We start from the raw sequence: 22203 nt of genomic DNA on the forward strand, positions 1-22203 counted from the left end.
CGTCGCAGACGCCCGCTTCTTCTGCACCGCGAAGGTATTTGTACCCGTTTCATTCTTCCAGCGAACGAGCGCTGCCTTTCTCCCCTGCCGTCACAGGAGGCTGAATTACATTAGCGGCGCCGCTCGCCGCACTTCTCAGCCTGGGAAGGGCGCTCCGCGAACGACGAGAGTTCCTCGAAACAGGTAATCGCATTTGTCCGAGCGCCGCGCGCAGAAGGCGGCGTCCGCCCCACGCGGCGCACACGCACGCACCGACTCGGGGGATAGCGTGCGCTCGTTCCCCCCCGCCAAAGCGAAGGAAAAGGACCTACCTTTTAAATGACGAGGGAGAAAAGAGCAATCCCCACCGAATGCATCGCGTGAAGAAATTCTCACAAGCCTCACAGCAATATTGGGCTTCAAAAAAATGTTCAAAAGCAAAAAAGGAGGGGAAAAAAGAAAGAAAAAGAAAAAAAAAAGTCAGGATCTAGTTACCTGTCAAAGCAATTGCGAAGGAAGTGTTTACAGCGGTATTTACTCTACTGCAGGCGGACTCTGGCCGTTCGCATCCCACACTGATGACATCTTGAGCTGGTAATTAAAACAAATCAAGCATCTCTGATTGTTTTGGCACCCGAGGACAATCACAGAGACACGTACACACGCGCACAAAAAAAAGCCGCGCTTAATCGGCGGGGTGTGTCTTTGGCGTGGAGGCGCGAGGGGCGACGGGGGCTCCGCGCCGAGCCGTAATCTTCCCAAAGTGAGTGAGGGAAACATGCTCGGCGAGTCCCCCAGCCCCTCTACCGGCGCTCAGCTCCTGATAAATATGCCTCGTGGCTCCCTTAGCGGGGCAAGCGGGCAGTACCGTCGCATGCGCTCGGAGAAACGCGAAACGCCGCACAGCGCAGAGGAGGCCGGCGGAAAAAATAAAAATGAAACGGAGGGGAGAAAAAGGAAAAAAAAAAAAAAGGAGGGAAAAAATTTCACAGTAGTGCGACTGAGCAAAACTTTACAAATATTCTCCCACGTGCTTCGAAAACCATATAGCACCGAGACTTTCTCTTAAGAGATTCAAAGTGAGCTGCCCCCCCCCCGAAGGCGAGATTCAATCAATTACTAACCTTAATTAGAAACGCGGCGCTCCGGTCTCTCCGCCGGCGTACGGACGCAGGCGACTCTCACACTGTAAACAATACACACTCGCAGTGAGACGGAACATTTTCACCTAATGGTGTTTGTCAACCCTTTGTCAATTTTTTTTCCCTTTTTTTTTTTTTTTGCCTCCAGGCCCCCCCCCCCTTCAGCCTGCCACAGATGTTTTTCTTAGCTGCTTCACAAAACAGGAACCAACTAGCAGAGAAGAAAGAGCATCTCCCCCAGGAAAGAAGTACAAAGCCAAGTGTGTACGCAGCAGATGCGAACGGCGGTCCATCTGCTACCGGCCCGCAACGCCACATGGACCTGGAAGATTTAATGCTGCGGCCGGCCGGCCTGCGTTTGTGCAGAAATCGCTGGAATGAAATGGGGGCCGCTCCGAAACTACAAAGGGGTGAGTACAACTTACACGGCCGACGGACGGGGCTGCAGACGCGGGGGCCGAGCGCGTTCCTGCGCTCACACGCGCGCGCAGGGAAAAATAAATAAATAAAATTGCAATGCGCACGCCAGCTTTATTCCCCCCACTTTTCCCGCAGTAAAAAACATCCATGTGAGAGCGACGGAAAACTCACCCCGACATGCGCGCGCACGCACACCTAGCGCGTGGCGAGCGGGAACTTTCGGGTTCTCCGAGTTCCACCCCAGGCGAGCGTGACAGATTTATTTTGTAAAAGATACGGCCCCCGACTCGAGGCGAGCCTGTTCAAACTCACAGCTTGAAGCTGTGCTCTGGCGCGATGAAGCAGGCTTTGAACGCCACATTATCTGCTAATTCTGCTGGAGCGTATTTCAGCCGTGTGATATCATCATTGCGGGCTACTCGAGACCCGGGGCCAGGAATGGCGCCGCTCGAGCCCGGTTCTCGTTTGAGGCGAAGCCTCGAGTGAGTCTGAACGAGGAGGAGGGGAAGGCACGGGACGCAAGAAGGACGGGCACCTCCAAGCTCGGGCTCCGGTCGGGTCTCGGGTAAGCGATATAAACCGCTCCGCCGCACCCAACGCTCGCGTGCCGTCCAAGGCCTTCGGTCTCCATTTTGACAGCACCTCCATGAGAGGGATCTGTTCACAGAGGTTCACGAGGCCCTGGGTCTGCCCCACCTTGTCGAAACACACGTGCGAGGAAGAACCGCCGATGCTGGCGAATCGGGACGAAAGGCTTTCGCCCGAGAGCGCCGTAAACACGTAACGCAAAGTCGATCGATAATGTATCTTTAACCTCGAGCACCGGATCAATTAAGCAATATTAAATGGGACATAATTCTGCCATCCTCCAAGAGACACTAGTATTTGCAGTTGTAAATAGTAATTATGATCTGCGAACAGAGCAATCAATGAGATCAATGATTTCCCACAATCCCAGTGCAGCATCTTACATCAGACTCGCGCCTTCTAATCCTCTCAGACGAGGAACGTATTGTTGCGACTCCCCACGCGACTCCCCAGGCTGCAGTGTAAACTCAGCGCACCGGGACCGTCGGGGAGCCGGCCGGCCCGCCAACTTCATCTCCCTCCTCATCCTCATCTTCATCCCTTCTCCGTCTCAATTCTGCATGCATGTCTCCCTGCAGGGCTCTGGACAGACAAGGTCAATGAGGACACACAGTAAACACCAGTCTCTAGAGGCGCAAAAAAAAAGAAAGAAAGAAAGAAAGTATAAAGGGTTCTGGTGATGGGGTTGGGGGGGGGGGGGGGGCTGCATGGTTTCCGTCTGCGAGCGCTGCTGTAATCTCCATAGCAACCCTCTAACTATTAATTTTCAATTAGAGTGGAGCGAGAGCGCGGACAGCCCCCTAGGCTCGTCTCCTGCCCGGCCGGCTGTTAGCATCTCGGCCACCAGGCCGCGTCGGAGCCGCGGCAGCCCGGCCTCGTTAAACGCAGGTTAACCTTTGCTCCCGTCCATAATAAATCACCATTAGAGTCCTCAACCGCGCTCAGAAAACACAGAAACATATATGTGTGGCATGTGTGGAGAGGACTGGGGGGAGGGGGGGACCCCTCATTTTGGTATATGCTCACATGATATTTTTGGAGGGAAAATTAAACGGGCCGCGTTCATCGAGAAGACAGGAAGCCGTGCTAGTTTGCGTACGCAGACTGAGGCTTTTTTGTTTGTTCCAGTCAACGTGCGACAGTCACAAGACCTGAAGCTTCTTGTTTCCATCCCTTTGCAAGTCAACAATAAGAACGGTGCTGTCAAACGCTCTGAATAAACCGAACCTGGAAAGTCACTGCCATCCTTTGTCATTCTTTTCACCATTATAGGAGATGTGTAGCTGTGAAACGCAGATCAGTCAAAATAAAAAAAAAAAAAACCACACATCCTAACGCACATGTATTCTACGCTGCTCTCCGAAAACCACATTTAAACATTGGTTTATAGCCGGTACCAAAAAAAAAATTTGCCTGATGAATCATAGCGTCTATCCGTCACAATCTATCATAAAGTTACGACTTTATTATCTTGCTGATCACATTATTAGTATTATTAGTATGACCAAAATGGGTAATTATTGTACACTGATTATATGACAAGGTAATTATCGTTTTATAAACTGTACTTTGGTAGTATCCATGGTAACTTTGCGTGGCCATGCTTTGCGAATCCCTGTTAAAGAGCCCTTGACAATGTCCAAACGTTTGCATATCCCTTACTGCGCTTTCTTTCCTTCCTGTAAACAGAAGCCTGACCAAGGTAGAGAGGAACGGTAATAACAGCACCCACACAGCCAAAAGGTAACGTAAGGGTTAAGGGTATAGACCTAGTGGTTCACACGGGCTACAAGGGGTATAGACCTACTGGCTCCCACCACCCGTGAAGCAGCCCTGACTGAGGGACCCACCCTGAATTGCTTCAGTAAAAATTATCCAGCTATACAAACGAGTGAAAAACTGTAGGTAGCTCCAAATTAAAGAAGAAAAACAATAAGAACAACAAAAAAAAGCCTCAAAAACTATGTGAAGAACCGTGACAAGTGAACAAAGTCTTGTTGGTCATTCATTTACGGGTCTGTTTTCAAAGAAATGCCCATAAGCAGTGGAACGGCAACCAGAAACGACCCGGTAACCAGTGTTAAAGACAGATAAACAAATAAATATGAGCACCTTGCGTTAAGGAGCAAAGGTATGCTAGTTGGCGGCGGCCTATACTTCACTGGCCCCAAATGTAGACCAGGTCACGTGAGTCCTGCTTCCTGGATCCCCACGGGCAGGGCGGGTGATGGCTGGCTGCCCAACAGGACATCCCCGAGTGAGTGTTTGCTCGAGTAAATATGAGGTACTCGCACAGCCCCACCCAGCCCCAGGTTCCCTTTAAAAACAAACCCAAGTGCATTCATACGAAGCGGGACATCAAACAAGCAGAGAGAGCAGCGGGAGCTCCGCACAAGGCTCCGCTGTGGTTCCCGAGTCGCATCCTAGATTACATTTAAAGAGACCTTTCCATAAGAGGATTAAGTCATCCAGTGATCCCAGCCCCCACTCAAATCCACATCTCCTCACATCCATTAAAGGTTAAAGACCCTCCATGCTCTCTGACTGAGACGTGCACAATGCCAAACCCTGACGCGGAGTTTCGCCGTCATTGTGTCCCGACATCGGAAGCCCACGACCCAAAGCCAACTGCGAATCTCAACCGAAACTTCTTTTGTGCTTTTCTACACATTCGCTGGTCAAATAAAACAGGCGGGGGGGGGGGGGGGGTGACTTTCACTCGGGAAGCTGCAGCCCCACCGCCTACCGTAAGCGTGAAGTTAATGAGAATTAAAAGTCCTCCACTCTGACAGTGACATAACATCACATGGCTGTGAAGGCGACCACAGGTAAGGCCTCCGCTGTGCCAAGGTGAGCTCCATTAAATGAAGATGAGGTTGGGGAAAGAAAAGAAGAAGAAAAAAAAAAAACATGCGCAAAATACACCAAAAACAAATGTGATCACAGATAATTTGTTTATATTTTATCCATAATTGCTGTAATTAATCAGTAATTGAAGCAGACGAAATGTTTCACAATGTTCTGTGTGGGTGTTGGAATGCTGGTCTTATCTACCGTAAGAACGCTTTTCTCCTTGCAGACCAAGTTAAATGGAACACGTTAAACCTGAGCTCTGAGACCACCGGAACTTCTGCACGGTTGGCACCACCAGCTCTTTGCTACCATGCAGTCCGCCAAGACGATGGTTTCTTCAGTCAGACTTTTCCGCAAGTTGAAATGACACTTTTACGTGAAAACATCAGAGTGTTGCTGGCTACCGTCGCCACATTTCATCTACCTCGTGCTTTTCGCAAGGTTTATCTAAGGTTCGCGCAAAGGGTTCTAGCCGAATGACTGATAGGTGCTCATTAAAAGGACACGAGCGGTAGGGAACCGAAGCGAGTATTAGCAGACAGAGACGGAAGACGTGGACGGAGTCAGGCAGTTCAACCTGGCCGGGCTCTTCAAACGGAGACCAGAAGAGTGGCACAGACACTCCAGGTTAAATTAGCTCTCGTGCTTTCCATCAAAACGTGCATTTCTTCAAAACTGCATTTGAATTAGGCCATTTGATGGAATCAAAAGCCTTTCCTGTGAGTAAATTTAAACAAGCAAGTGCAGCTCCCAGCAGCCTCCCCATTACGGAGCGGATTGTAGTCAGATGAAAGTGTGCTGCCCGGTTCTTCCTCACAGTGTGTTTTCGTCCTGCGAAATAAAGGCGGCTTTCTTAAACGCGCGCGCATGCAGAGAGGGAGGCGTGTCTCGGATTTCAAATTCAAACCTCGGAGCGAAGGCATCTTCACCGATGCCATCTGCAACTTTGGCCAGATGGAGTCAAACGGTGCCCTTCTTTCAACTGTCCTCCATACATATGTTCAAATTTCTTTATGTGGAAAGCACCGACACCTGGTCCATTTCTGTCATATCCAAGTACCCTCGATACAACAGCGTATTCTTACCGGCGCCATTCATAATAAGTGCCTTGATCAAGTGGACTGGAGTAGGACGAGGATTCAAACCAGCAACCTTCGCGTTGCAAGGCAGCGGCCCTAACCGCTTCAACTACGAACAACTATCGGCTGCCAGTGGGCCGATGGAGTCCGGCATGGATCCTTCTCAAAGGCAGACAGACAGACTTAGAGACTTACTGACGGACAATAAAAACTTTACTGATCCCCAAGGAAATTGCATAAGGCCACATCAGCACATTTAAAACAAAGCAGTGACAGAAGACACTGTAATAACACTGGAAAAAGTGAATACCACATTCAGGAAGCGTGCAAATAAATTCAAGTAAAATCTAGTAACACGGAGCTCAGCATCACATGGGCAATAAGAGGTCAGCAGCACCTCAACAGGTACAGGGGTCATAAACAGCCTAATGAGTCTACCTACAAGTGGATTGTACACCTGTGATATGATGGGCATTCAAAAACCCATCAATTGACATTTATTACAGTTAGCAATCACTTAATTTAAATAAATAAAAACCCTCTGTTCACCAACATACTTAGTTATTCACCTACAGAAATATCATACCCCACGAAAACCCAACCAACAACAGTGATTACGATCAAGAAAAAGATGCTTCACCCCTAAAATAAAGCTTCCACATCGCACTGTTCCCATTGTTCACTTGAAAGTAATTAAAACAGAAAGTAATAAAAAAATTATAGCTAATAGAAACAGGAAGCTGTAGTGTAAAAACATAAGATTCATTAATTGATTCCTCAAAATTTCGTACACTGAAACTGAACAGAAATGTATTGATACATGACACACGGTTTCATTTGTAGATAAAAAGATCATTTTATTCAGCTGACACATGTACCCAAAGCAACGTCCATTATTTGACCTATTAATACAGCTGAGAAATTCTGACTGCAACAAATCGGTGTAGTTTGATCAAGGGTACTACAGCTTGGACCAGCTACCCTTGGATTAAAAGTCAATGCCCTTTGCTGCAGCCCTGCCTGTCGCGGCACTAGCTACTGCCAATTTACGCAAAATTAGTTGCAGTTCGCATACAAAAACTTATTTGGAAACAGAAAAAGTGAACGCGCTGCTAGAAAACATCAAATTCGTGGAAAACGGGCCGTTCCCGAACCACATGAAGCCCCCCGATTTCATTTCAATGTCATTCTACCGCATGCAGCATAATGCATCCCATAATTCGATGTTCATCCTCCAACATGTGCCAATATATATCCCACAATGCCACGTTCGCGCAGCACAACGATGAAGAGAGACATTCATGAAAACGTGAGTGCGGCAAATCACGCCAAATTGAGTCCTTTGCGAACCAGCCTGGTGGGACGGAAATGTAAGTTTTGGTTCTAGCGGTCCTGCATGTAAAGTTGCTCAAAGGGGACATTTACATTCGACAAAAAAAAGTCCATGTGCAATTCCAGTTTCCCGCCCTTTCATACAGAAAATCTGTTTTCCAAATGAAAATAAACTTGGGCGAGCAAGTTTGAAGCAGTTAAACCTAGGAAAGCGAGATCAAATAAAGGGTTGTGTGGAGGGTGAAAAGAGAAATGAAATCACTTGCATGAGGAGATATGCGGGTAATAAAATTACTGTTTTTTACATCTTCTTAAATGGCACAATTTCCTGCGGAGTGATAAAGCCTTCCCTGCGTCCCTTTAAATCATGCTTCTTTTCGCAACTTTGCTCACCGAAAGGCAATCTTTCCCAGGTAGAAAGGATGCTCAGACATATTTTCCCCAACTGCCTGCCCAGCAATTTTCAAGTGATGAAGAACACCACTTTTAACACCAAATTCAGCAAAACTTTCCATCAGTTGAAATTAACAACGCATTGTGGCCATGCAAGCAGAATCAGACCCAAAGTTCCACATCTATCATTCGGGAATAAATTAAAATGAAATATTTTTAAAAATCCCGTATTTCCCGAGGCTGACTAATATAGCCGCGATATTGTACGCCAGGCGAGGTACAATACGGGACACCGACAGCTGTTCTTGGTGACACGGCTGGCCACTCTGGAAAAACTGTGTAAATAAAAAGCAAAAAAGAAAAACGAAATTGCCAACTTTGGTCCCTGTTGCTGCATTAGCGAATTTGCAGTAGCTGTGCAGAGGACGCCATGGCTAAGACAGCTGAGCGTGTGGTCTTCGGCGCTAGGTGGGACGAATAGTCCACCCAACGACTCCATCATCACAAGATCGCACGGAGCAACCTGGTCTCCCTCGTAAGGAGTGAAGGTCGCCGGTGAGGAAGAAAGGCTGTCATTGCAATAACAATAGAAATTTTAACCCTCGAGTGATACAGACACACGATGAGAGAATGGAGGGGCTAAAAGGTACATTCGAGAGCAAATTCCGTTGAAAAACATGTATTTTTCTTTCATTTAACGCACTGAAATAAAGAGGTTACGTTGAAAAATATGCCTTTTTTTTTAAAAAAAGGCATTCAAATAAAGAGGTTATTTTTTTAGCCAAAGCACAGTGCAGAAATCAGGAGACCACTGGTGAAATACAGGAATATATTATAATTTTGTTTTTTTCTGCCATTATTAAAATTGCAATAAAAAGCCTTTAGAAGTGAAATAAACCACTTATCAGCCAGCCTCCTTTTTACCTTAAAAGCAGCCCGGGTATGCAATTTGACTCGCAAAAAGTGCGCTCCGATGCGACGTTAAAAACATTACTGGATGTTCACTTTGGTAAGACGCAAATGGATCCCTTTCCAGTGTTGAAAACAGCAACATATTACATTCTTGGGTGAATCACGGCATTTAATTGTTTGTTCACAACCACAAAGAGAGATAAAAAAATAAATAAAACGACACACGGTCTAGGATAACCCCAATATTCCATTTCAAATGCAAATAAAACAGAACTTTCACATAGTTGTTGAAAGCATTTTAAGTCCAGCAACAGAAAAATTAATAAATGAGTTGATCAATAAGCATAAGTGATCAGATACCCAATACGTTGACATTTCGATATATCTTCCAAAATTGGACATTTCAAATGCAAGCTTATTTAAAAAAAAAAAAAACAACAGTATATAATATTGAAAGAAAACATTTCTGACCTTAATGAACAAAGAACGGAAAATAATAAGTTTGATCTGTTACCGTGTATTTGCTCAGTTTTGAGAACATATATTAAAATTTTAAAGATGTCTGCATTCCTTAACTACAGTTACACATTTTCCCTGAACCTGCGTCTTAGCCCACGAACAAGAGAATGTAATTAAACAATTTTGGAAAGCTTTGCTAACGTTTGATGATTAAAAATGATTTCTTTGTGGGTGTATAATAGCAGAGAGGATTATTCCAAAGCATAATCTTGTGGTTTGTTTACAAACACATATAATTCAGTCACATCTTCAATACAGCATTCCCATCTAACTACTTTAAACATTTTAGGTAGGGTTCTTCATGTTTTTCCACTGAATAATTAAAAGTATTCCTCAAGTGTGACTGACATTTGGACAAGCTCAAACGCACTGAGTTCCAAGTCCTGGTTATTAATTTGGCTGCGTTTTAATAGTACAACCAGAGGCAAAAGTGTTCTTTCATAAGAAGGGATGTGTGCAGGTAACAAGGTCAGATATTTTGCCATAACACTGATGGCTGACTGAGCCGGAATAAAGAATTTTTATACCTCCTATACAGTATGGAACTATATTAGCTATATTAACCACATTAGCTAACCGTATACAGGTGGTCCCCGATTAACGACGGGGTTACGTTCCGCGCAACCCATCATAATTTGAAAATATCGTAAGTCGGAAATGCATTTAATACACCTAATATATATCACTTGCCTGGGGGGGGGGGGGGGGTCAAAATTCGAAGTACGGTTTCTACTGAACGTCTATCGCCTAGCTCATCATCGTAAAGTTGAAAAATCGTAAGTTGGGGACCACCTGTATTTTAACCGAATTAGCTATGCTGAACTGCCCTGCGTGATATTTAAACTGTATTTACTATATTTACTTCACGCTGACAGTCGCATAGGCCACCCTAAGTCTTAAGGCCTGGACAACCCGGACATCGTAAATATGTCGACCTTTACGTCGTTGAGCTAGAACCTCTGCGGCAATCTGAAGAGGTGGGGAAAGGACGTGCATTTGTGACAATGTGGACATGAGGCACCTGCGTTGTGCGAAACGTCTGGCGCTCCGCGGGCGTCCGCCCACAGAGCAAGCTGCTCTTCAAACACATAGCAGGACTATTAGATCATCCTCAGCACCGACATGAGGGAAACTTCAGCAACAAACATCCCGCTGCCCCCTCGCTCTCCAACAGGAGAGCGAAACCGCAGGGCGACCGACACGTCCATTAACGGTACAGTTCTTTCACCACTGGACAGGTTTGTAGAAATAAAAATGCGATCAGCCACTGTACGTCACTTACCGGCAAAGTGTAGAGAGACCAAAGGCAACCATTTCTAAAATTCACCTGTTACAAAGAGACGCATCAATTCCCGAGGACCTTAAACACTTGTTGCGGAAGTTGAGCGATTTTTCAGGACTTTCCACAGCAAAAACGTCTCTTTCCCCACAAAGGAAACGTCCTCTAACTCAGCCAAAGAAACCGTCATCTTGATAAAGCTGGCCATCATCATCGTCATCATCATTACAGAGTTAAAGATCTTACCAGTTCAGCATTCATGCTAAAACGCCAGTTCAGCACATGTATATCAGACGTGCGGCTGTACTGAGCTTTTCCGCAGCGGGGGCATTTATAGCGCAGGGCATCTTCCTTCCAATCAGAGCTCTGCATCACTTCATTTCCCCTTCTCGCTTTTAAGGGCAACGTTAACATGCTGGGATGGTGGGGTTGCGACCCGAAACACTATCGTCGAGACGGAACGGAGCAAGCGGGGTCTCTCAGTTCATACCGCTCCTCCTGTGCTTTAAGCGTCCGCACAGTTTCCGCCCCCAGGTCTACCTCCTGGGTCACCAGACGACAAGGCTCCACTCAGCGGTTCAGGAGCACAGAGAGAAACCCTGCTTCTGAAGGCACGGCGCGTAGAAGTGTCCACACTGGGCATCACGTTACACTCCATGGGTGTGATCCATGGTGGTGAAATGAAATAAATGAAATTCAAAAGTGAGTGTACCATTACATCTTAAATTACCATTATTCAGCATATGTTGCTTATATAAAGCTCTGTGTTGCCAGTCTTCTTGAATCTTTACATTATATTTATTCATTAGGTGGATGCACACACACTTTCTGAACCGCTCGTCCCATACGGGGTCTCGGGGAACCGGAGCCTAACCCGGCAACACAGGGCGTAAGGCCGGAGGGGGAGGGGACACACCCAGGACGGGACGCCAGTCCGTCGCAAGGCACCCCAAGCGGGACTCGAACCCCAGACCCACCGGAGAGCAGGACCCGGTCCAACCCACTGCGCCACCGCACCCCCTAGGTGGATGCTTTTCTCTGAAATGACTTACAATGTTGAACTACTGACAATTATTTATCCATTTACACAGCTGGGTAATTTAACTGGAGCGACTCAGCATTAGTACCTCACGCACTGGTACCACAGCTAGAAGTGGGATTGGAACCTGCAACCTTTAGGTCCAAATGTAGCAGCTTTAACCGCTACGCAACCAGCCACCCTTTTAATGGCATGGGAACAGTAGGAAAGATCCAAAATAAAAGTTCCCCTAAAAACAGCAATTAATTTCACCCATGTACAAGTGTATATAAAGAAAAAAAAACATTTGACAAGTTTTAATCTTTTCATAAAGCCTTTCATCTGAAAATAAAGTACCGAAAAAGAATGAAAAAATTAACACAATTATGTATCATTATGTATGTATCATTAGGGACACCGGCTACTCTCTCCTTAAAATGTTTCTTTTTTTTTTTCTTACAAGAAACTACGAAAAAGTAAACCGTGCATCATCACCGTTATTTACCGCACAAGTCTACGGTAGTTCTGTTTCCGTACAAATCTAACATGAGAATTCAGGGCCCGCAGAAGGCCAGTGAACTTTTCACACCCCGCAAAAGCGAGTCAGATGGGCCTGCGGTTCGAGCAGCTGGTGCCCCGCGCTGGAGAGGCGGTGTCATGTGAAAACTATTCCCCTCCCCGAGCCCCGAACGCCCCCGAACGCCCCCGAACGTGGGCGCTCATTAATGAAAAACAGGCCGCGCGATGAGGTCATACCGAGAGCCGCTTTCAACAGTCTGCCTTAAAGTCACAAAAAACGAAAATTAAACAAGCGCAACTCGGATTTTGGTTGCCAGCACAGGGGGGGAGGAAACAAAAAAAAAAAAAATTGCTAAAGAATGCCTTTTCATATTTTCCTTCTGCTTTGCAAACAACAGCTAACTGCTACTCGGAAACAGTACAAGCCCACTGAAAGAGCAGACTAAACAATGACACTTTGGCCAAAAAAAATACCAAGTAACTCCAGACATACAGTAACATTGCAGAAAGTCGTTCCTTAATTGCCAACTATCAAATCTCACAATGGAATTTGTCCATTTGGCAAAAAACTCATGGCAATTTTCCTGCCAAAATGTTGCTTTTTAGGTGTCAACCTCTGAGCAGCACATGAGGACCATTTAGTGGGAATCGTTCAAAAGGGCTAAACACGAGTCTGGAGGTCAAACAAACACAACAGGTTTGGGGGGGGTTCAGAAAATAAATATGCGAAAGGGTCAGACTGTGAAAACTGCATTTGGAGGGGGAATAAAAAAAAAATTCTACCACCTTATTACAGACTGCCTCCTCTCTTTATATATATAATAATATGTTTTTGCTTTTTTTTTTTTTTTTTTTTTTACAAGAAAAGGTTGGTGTCTGAACCTACAGCGCGGACGGCAGAAGCCCCATGGATGTGCAGAACGTGGACGTTCAAGAGGCGCTACCGAGAGCACGGCGCTGGAAAGGGCAGAAACGGGAGGAGGAGGGAGAGGAGGACAGACCGAGGTCGAGGAGACAAAAAGGGACAAGTGGACGGAAAGGACCACGGAGGAGGTCGCGGTGCAAATCAAAGAGGAGGACAGAGGAGGAGCGCTGCTTCGAATGGGCATCAAACATGTACCGTGCGTGTGCGACGCCACGCGGCATTCTGTTTTCCTAAGTCGGACTCGTGCTCCTACTTTCTTAACTTCAAACATCTGAAATACCACAGCATTCATAAAACAGAACTGAACTACTGGGAATTAAAAGAGGAAAGGGGGGGAGGGAGAAGAAGAAAAAAAAAAAAAAAAAAAAAAAACACACAAAAAAGGTAGCAGACCTCAACAGCAGATGGTAAAATTAACATTTCAACAGCTCTCGCCTTTCATCTTGGTCTCTGCAGAACCTCTTTTTCTGGAAAAATGTATGGGTTAGGTTTAGAAAGATGCAGAATCAGAGGGAGCATCTGGAAAAGGGGAGAGGGAATATTGCCTTATTACTCCTGATGGTCCTTCGCTATGAAAAATTAAATAGTCCTGTTTTGCCGGTTTTCCTCTCTGGAGCACCCCAAGTTATGGAAACATCATTTGAGTAATTTCAGTAATTTATGTGATGGAACACCTGGTGGCGAAGGAAAGTAAACCGCTTTCAAAGCCAGTCCGCTGACTTTTCCCCGCTCTCTAATCTCACGCCTTTCATCGCTTTAACCCCCGACCGCCTTTACTGCACCTTATTCGGCCGCCGACGCTGTCGCCCGTCCGTAATCTGACCGACTCTCGTCTGTCCGCGTGCGTCCGCCTGACTGTCCGTGTCCCGTTTCTCTGTCGTATGACCGTCCGGGTGTCTGTCGTCTCGCTGGCCGTCCGACTGCCGTCTGTGCGTCTGCCCGATTGTCTGTTCTGTCTGCCTGCCTGTCATGTCATGTCATGTATGGGGCTGAATGCTGGGGAAAGGGGCTGTCAGACAGTCAGACAGACAGAAATCAGACAGTCGGACGACAGACACGTGGACAGGCGGGCAGACAGACAGACAGCCAGAAAGACAGTCTGCAGTCAGAGAGACAGTCAGGCAACAGACATGTGGACAGTCAGACAGACAGAACACAGACAATCAGGCTTACAGACAGACGAGAGTCAGTCAGATTACAGACGGACGACAGACGATCAGAGACAGTCAGTCAGACGACAGACACGCGGACCGTCGGACGGACAGACGGTCACTGGAGCCGTCTCTTCCCAGGAAAAAAAAAAAAAAAAAAAAAAAAAAAAAAAACTTACGCCAAGTCAGTGACCTTGTTCTACACTCTTTAATAATAAATTAAATACACAACATAAAATATTCTGACACTGTGTCCATATGCCAAGTGGGGAAAAAAGTGAAATTTTGCTAAGCTGAATAAAAATAAGGTTATGCATTTAACTATGTACATTGTTAGAAATGTGTTGCTGACTCTGTAAGCGGTCACTGAAATCGGGTGCTGAAACCTCAGAAATATCTGCAGGCATTACGCTGCCCCAGAACACCACCGCGGTAATTTATCCGGCTGATACCGAGAATCATTAGCGAAGGTAAAACGGGGAAAACTTAAAACTCAACGTGTGCAACTGTGCGTTTTGTCCAGTACGACATTCCTCTGTCAAAATATGCAGCATTGTCCTTTGGCAACATAAAAAAAAAAAAAATAAATAAATAAAAAATAAACAGTAATTGTAAACAGCCTCACTCTGTTCCAAGCACTCACTGCAGCCGCTCTGTAGTGCCTATTAATTTGACACAGTTATGGCTAAATTACATATGTTCCACCTCTGTGACATTTTAAATGCAATTAAAGCTGGTTATGAAAGAGTGTGGACTTCCATGTGATGAAGGAAATCACTTCTGTGATTAACATGCAAACGAGCTCATGCTGGCAGGATAGATTGGGGTTTGAAAACCTCAATTACTTTTGTGTGATTATCTATTTACCAGTACACAGGTTTTCGGTCCCCACCTCCATCCCAGCTGGCTGTGCCTGCCTGCCTGCCTGCCTGCCTGCCTGCCTGCCTGCCTGCGCTGCCACCTCACGCTCACTTATGACAGTCATATGAGCGGAATGCAATTACCGGGATTTTTCGCGGCGACATACTATTCTTTACACGGACACTCATGGTCAACAAACGCATATCGTGCATCTCTTTGTCTTTACAAGCTCGCCCGTTCAAACTTTACCTGCCTTACTTAGAAACGTGTACCTTCTAATGCAGCGTAACAAGGCTTGAGTCATAGCTGCCAAGAGAAGAGTATGTATGTGTATATATGTGTGTGTGTGTGTGTGTGTGTGTGTGTATGAAATAATGACAGGAAGAAAAGTAATGGAAAAAGGTCACTCCCTCCCGAACAGCTTCCGTTTTAAACCATTACACCTGCACTTGAGAGATCCGGCGCACATAATTAAAACCCGTCTCCGCATGGCCATTACTAAAATATTACAGGAAGATAATCTATAGCAAATGAAGTCGAGTAGCAGATTTGGGATCGAAATGAACTGCAGCCTTAGAAACACTCTTATTAGGTATCTGGATGCTGATGTAATTATAAAAAAAAAAAAAAAAAAGGAGGCCAGACGGCATCAGAATACTTTAATTGAATTAATTTTACCGGATGAATAATCACTGAATTCCTGTTGGATGGAATTTGTCCTGAGAAATGAAAGTGGCAAATTGGAAATTGACAGTGATCTGCATCACAAAAAAAGGCAAAAAGTGCGCGAGACAAAAATCCCGCTGCGTTGCCTTTTACCATCTTTCTCTTTTAAATACCATGTATACCACGGAGCCATTTTTGCTTTTTCTTGACACAATGCTTCCGGACAAAACGGATACGATGATGATCACATATTTTAAACAAGCACTTTAACATGAAACAATGGAAATGCGTGCGGATCAAAAACAGAGTACGCAAATATTAAAAATAAAAAAAAAACTTTGCTTAACTTGTATCAGCAGCTGAAACTGTGCTAATGCATGTAATTCTTAAAGGAGGGGGTGGGGGGGGGGAAGGCCACAGAATTATATTAGACTTGACTCTGTAAACAAGACACACAACGTTAACACTACCTTATTACCTTAAAGCATATTTAACCTGTGTACCACACCTGTCTGGTCAGATGTTTTAAGTGAAAAGTTGCCTTTGACATTCTACCATTAGTAGAAATTGTGAGAAATTGACGACTTCGGTCATAATGCTGTGACTGCAAGTCGAGCGGCTTCCGCGCAGTTGAAAATGTCACAGCGACGCAGCTCCTGCTCCCGTCTGCATGGAAAAAGGCCTTTACCGCGTTCCTGCATTTCTGTACAGCGTCGCCGGAGCCGAAGGCACGGGCCTCCGTCGCCGTGCGGCGCAAGCCGTCGGTCCAAACTGTTGCTCCGGCGATCGCTGCGGAGCAGGCGGTGGAAACACTGCCATCCGGCGATGTTTCCCAGCATCCTTGAGCTCCACGGCGCCGGCGGACCCGATTCGGACCCCTACGAACCGAAGGCGAAACCTGAAAGGAGCACTAAGGGCTAAGGGCCCGGACAGCCCAACACAACGCACGAGCGCATCGACGCACGATGTGAAGTACGTCGGGGTGCGCGCGCGTTTTCCATAATGAAAGACTTAAACTGTGAAATTTGTCTGACAGCTCGAGAATTTACGGGGGGTGGGTGAATGGGTGGGGGGGGGGGAGCAGCCAATACAGCCAATATTCCAATTCCACAGCCCCGCTGCGGCGGGTACGAGTAGATTGCGATCAAGTGCCGAGCAGGCACAACGCGCGTTGGGGGGAGAGGTCAAGTTCGAGAGGCAGCGGTGAGCAGCGCGGCGTACGGAACAGGTACGGTGTCCTATGTGGACAGCGTTTCAAAATGACACCGCAAACAAATACGTTTCGATCCATCAGCAGCTAACGTATCCATAGGCACTTCAATTAAGTAAAGCGCAAAGTAAAGATTAAATGTACCGCGGTTCTCCAAATCTGCCTTAATTTAATCAGGCGTAAACTAAGACGGACAAATTTATTAATTAATACCTGCTCCGCTGCTCCCCATTACAGGTAGATTTCTTGTTATATTTTAAGTGCTTGGAATCACTTAGCCCTCTCTTTCCAGCTCTCACTAAAGCTATTGATCTGTGAAACAGACCACTCCAGGGAGGTAATTCACTTGATGTTATATATCTAATGATGAGACGAATAACGATTATACCATTTGGTAATTAAACATCTTACAAACCATTTAGCCGACTGTACGTCAAACAGGTCACTTGGGGTCTGTTGTGACTGTTATTCATTTTTATTTGTCATGGAGATGGAGTTGAGGGGATAACAGGGAAAGCCCTTGCAGTGCTTTTAGCAGCTAATAACAGCCTTTCTGCTCTCCAGGCTCAGAAAGAAAAACAACTGAACAACCGATACAATGGCTTCGCATTATGAAACATTTATTACGCGATATATTTAGAAATCTAATTAACGTAGGCATGGATCCACGCATGTTCTCGGACCGAATTAAAAAAAAATATTGCGCTCGATGTTTTCCGTGTGTGTTCCGTTACCGCGCATATTTTAAAACCAGAAACATTCAGAACCCATTTCCTCTTTATTTTGAAGGATTGATCCTGCCAACTGGGTATTAGTGACAAACATTGACAACATGTTTTTTCTGCCTGAAATTAAAGAAAATCACAGCTCCCCAATATGTGCGTGCAGCATCAGGTCAATGTTCGTTCTCAGCATTTCCACTTCTCAATGTTGACGTCTGCTCACGAGGAAAAAAAAAAAGGATCATCATCTGCACAACATCAAATTTCCTGAACTGACCCCAACCAAGCCACATTTTACCAGGCTAAAACGTCATTGCACGTCATGTGGCTTCATGCTATACAAGAACCACCCAGGTCCATTTCTAAGCATCTTCATAAGGAAAACAATAACTAACGAATCTGACCATAAAAACAGATTTAGACCAGTTTCTGAAGACGTGGGAAGAAGTAAGACAACGTCGAAAGGAAAAGACCAACCAGGATTAGAGCGTGACGAAAAGAAGCGGTTTAAAAAAAAAAGGGGGGGGGGGGGGGCAGAAGCGTTGAGAAAAGCCAAGCAGACGGCAGTATCATGAGCTCCAAAGTGTGCAATAATGAATACATGCAAGATTACAAAACCCATTCCAGCATTTACATAATGGAAAACAGTTTTCCCTCGCTACACACAAAAAATGAATGAGAAAACTATCATGGCGTTTGAAATATTTGACAAAGGGAAAGTCTGGAATCCAGGCTGACCATGTGCTTCCAACAATGCAGATACAGTTCAAACACATTCTGAAGCAGCTGACTGAAAAAGGACCTTGAAGAATAATTATTGAGCACAATGCAAATGTATCACCATGTCACCCATACCACTTTAGAAACCCGGAGAAATAACATCGACCACTAGAGATTTAACACAATTCTTGCAGAAAATGGGAGGTTTATAAAAGGTATTTAAAAGTGGCTTTAACTCCGTAAGAGGGTGTTTTACATTCACAGTGTTTGAAAATGAACACAATGTTCATACGATGTGTAGCCAGGCTTTAAGAAGACCCAAAAAAAAAAAAAAAAAAAAGAAACCCTTAATCACGAGCGAACGATCAGACGGTAGACATACGCACAGGTTACACATATCACTAAAGTGAAGCCACAACTGCCATTGTCCACCTTGGCCTATTTGCAAAGTGCATTAATTAAATTTCCATATAAATCGGAAACGTGGCGGTACGGATTTGGAGAGGTCATTTTACCGAGCAAAATGTCTAGTATCGAAAGGAAAAACCCCTTCAGAAAATAAAGTCCAGAGCCAGGCCCCGTTCGCAGCAGAGCGATTGATCGACCGCTAAGGTACCAATGATGATGAGCAGCGTTAATGACGCCGCGAATATGAAAAGAACCGTAACGTTACATTCGCACAGCGAAACTGCTTAACGCTGCGACACAACTGGTTTTTAATTACACCAAAATAAAAACTACCATGAACACACACACAGACTCACTCTGTGTGAACTGGTGTTGTGCCTCTGCTGTTTTTTTCTTTCCCCCCCACCCCTTTTTTTTTTTCTCTTCTTTTTACCTGGCAGATCATTCCATTCTATTCCACAGAATTCTCATATGGCAACCTATTTTATTTACTTTATCTTCAATAAAATGGTTCAGTGAGCATTAGCAACTCCGAGACACAGGTTTCAATCAGTCCTGGGCGAAGGCGTCAATCTGCATTAAAGGCGTGGAGCCGGGGGCTGACGGAGCGGCCCACGAGCGAGCCCGACGGAGCAGCGCCGCGGAGAGGCGCGCCGCCCCCGGGCGCGGCGCAACAAACTCGGGCGGACGGCTCCGCGCCCCGGTGCCTCCCCTTCACGCTGACTGACAGGTGGAGGAACTCTCAGCCTCCCGCTTTATTGGACGTGACACAAGCCTCGACTCACCTGCTGCAGGACTACGGAGGATTGAAATAAATTACATATAACACAACACAAAAGCCGACAAAAAGCAGCACGCGGAATTTGGCTGAAGATCATCTTAGGGAAGTCGGCAGCGACGTGGAAGCAGCAGCCCCGTGCATACTGTACACACACACACACACACACACACACACACACACACACACACACACAGCCCTGAGAAGTTCACAGACCATGCTTCCCAAGACTCAAATTTTTATATTCACCCCCCGGCTATTAAAGTATTTTCAGGTAAAGAGCTCTCTGCACCACAGTAACTGAACCAAATATAACAATACAGTAGAGGTACAGTACAGCGAGCTTGTGTGGGATTCTGAAGAGCTCACCGTGACCGTTACCGTTTTACAGCTGTGAGCAGCGAGCACCGGCACCACGACACGAATGCATGATACACGTTGTACTTTTCATAGAGGTCTAGTGTAGATGTTTTGCATTCCAGTGGATCACAGATAGGACAGAGTGAGTAACGGGTCCACCTGGTCGGTCTAGATGGTTGGAGATGACCTGACATAGAGCCGCCGAATGGCATCTCCCCACAAAGGGGGGGGGGGGGTTTAAAGGAAAAAAATACCCAGAGTATATCTGAAAAGCACATTCTATATCAAAACACTCATCTACTTTTCAGTTCCAACAAAGAACCCAACCTAGCCACCTTCATACAGACAGAATTATTTCACATTTATCAGATGCTTTTCTCCAAATTCACTTACAATGTTAAGATACTTACAATTTATCCATTTACACAACTAGGTCATTTTACTGGAGCCAATTACAGTAATGTACCTTGTTTAAGGGTACTACATCTGGAGGAAGGATTTAAACCCACAACCTTTGGATCCAAAGGCGGCAGCTCTAACTACTGCACTACCACCTACCAACTCAACCATTACATTTTGCTCTATACAAAACTTTTAGATTGTTCTAGAGAAAGATATTTGCTGGTAGTTATCCTAACAAAGTTAGGAAACAGCATCCCTTCCGGTCACTATTCCGGTACCATAACCAATGTCCTGTCTGCTGTGCCATGAATTATTCAAAGGTACTGCAGATCAGAAGCCGCACAACAAAGGTCCATCGGCACACTCCAGTTCTGACCCAAGTGCTCTGGCCATGGTTTGGCAGGTAATGTGGAACACAAAAGTCACATGGGTACATGTTCTATACCTGACCCAATGACTCTAAGCTCCAGCATCTGTATAATGGTTGATCTTTCTGGTTTCAAGTTTAAAGGACAGCCCTGGGCACCACTTATCAGTCCCAGCAAGCACTGGAATAGCAACTGAATAAGTGACCGTGATGCTGAAAGGCATTCTGGGAAATGTAGTGTGGACAGGTCTTGTGAACTTAGCAGTCCCATTAGGAATTCCATTAAAAATTTTCATCCTTTGCAACAGTATAACAAGAGTGAAAAAGCTCACCACCGTTTATGAATTACCATCTCATACTGTAGTAAACAGCAATATTAAGGTTTGTTTCGGTGGCTGATTGCTTCTAAACCACACGTCTTTTGAGAAAATGATCCACTGACACATGCAGTTCCAAGCAACTGTCCAGTGTATTCTGTATTTCAGGCTTTGTGATAATGGCTGAAATAATGGATAGCAAACCTATTTGAGCAACTGCAAGATGTTTGATGAAATCGCATAAGCAAAACAGAAGCAGCAGCAAAAATGTAAATCACAAAGTCCAAGCACTATTTAATGATACTCTTTTCTATGCCATTTCATTCTTACACAGAACAAGGTTTTTTTTTTTTTTTTTTTTTTTTTTACAATTATTACATACATTAATTCCAACTGACTATCTTAATGTATAACCGCTATAAATAGCTTCAATATCGCAACAAAAAGGAGCGATAAACAAATTAATTACACATCTGGATGATTACCTAAAGATGACATCAACTGCAAGTTTACATTAAGTTTGAAGAGGAGGAGAGAAAAAAAAAAAAAAAAAAAACAACCAACTCGAAGCCTAATCCAGGGAACCACATTTTCCTCATTGGTGAGAAATGTGAATACTGACATTTCATTCTCCTACCCAACCTTTAACTTCAAGGGCTCTCAAAATGTCAGCGTTACAAAGGACACAACTCATGTTCACAGAATAATGCTTCCAACAATACAAAAACATATATGTTAAAAAACACATGCACAAATTATACATTCACTTTTAATATGTTTACTGTGGTGTTTTTCGTTCCGATACTACAATGACTTTAGAATGACAGGAAAAGAATAGGAGTTATTTATGTTCCAAAAGATCTGTCAAAGTAAGACAGTATAATTTTGGACTAAGTGGATTAAAAATATATGCATTTCCTGTAAGAAACTTTGTCAAAAATATGGCATACTCAACTAATCTAATTTACATTTATATGAACCTTTTTCACTAGCCAATTATTCCTATAATCTATAAGTCTCATAACTCTGCAGGGGACCAGAATCCTTTCAATGCAATCAAAAACGATTTAAAAATCAAATGTTTCTCCAATATCAGTTTCTGCTAATAGTGTATTTAATTTATAGAACAGTGACATGATTTGTGCAACCTTTCTTGCATAACTTGACTAGAGTATAAACTTCCAAATAAAATTAATCCAGGAGTATTTTCTTTAACCTAAACCCGTCACCCTGGGGGCATCATTGGCCATTCTGCCTCAGAAAACACTGAGCCTCGTCAACAT

General features: G+C 44.9%; 1 protein-coding gene across 6 annotated transcripts in view; it reads right to left on the minus strand.

Moving 5' to 3' along the window:
- The window catches only part of LOC108920812 (forkhead box protein P2-like), a 117931-nt gene that overhangs the window by 73922 nt on the left and 21806 nt on the right, over positions 1-22203 (minus strand). The window contains exon 1 of one of the 6 annotated variants that reach the window (XM_029247117.1): positions 1104-1274. The exons of 4 other annotated variants lie outside the window; for them this stretch is intronic. The gene's annotated coding sequence lies outside the window, so the exon portion shown is untranslated. Of the gene's footprint in view, positions 1-311; positions 1275-22203 lie in introns of those variants that run through there. One more of the 6 variants, XM_029247114.1, reaches the window with a different exon arrangement.

This window comes from Scleropages formosus, chromosome 21 (assembly GCF_900964775.1).
Source record: "Scleropages formosus chromosome 21, fSclFor1.1, whole genome shotgun sequence".
Taxonomy (NCBI): Eukaryota; Metazoa; Chordata; class Actinopteri; order Osteoglossiformes; family Osteoglossidae; genus Scleropages; species Scleropages formosus.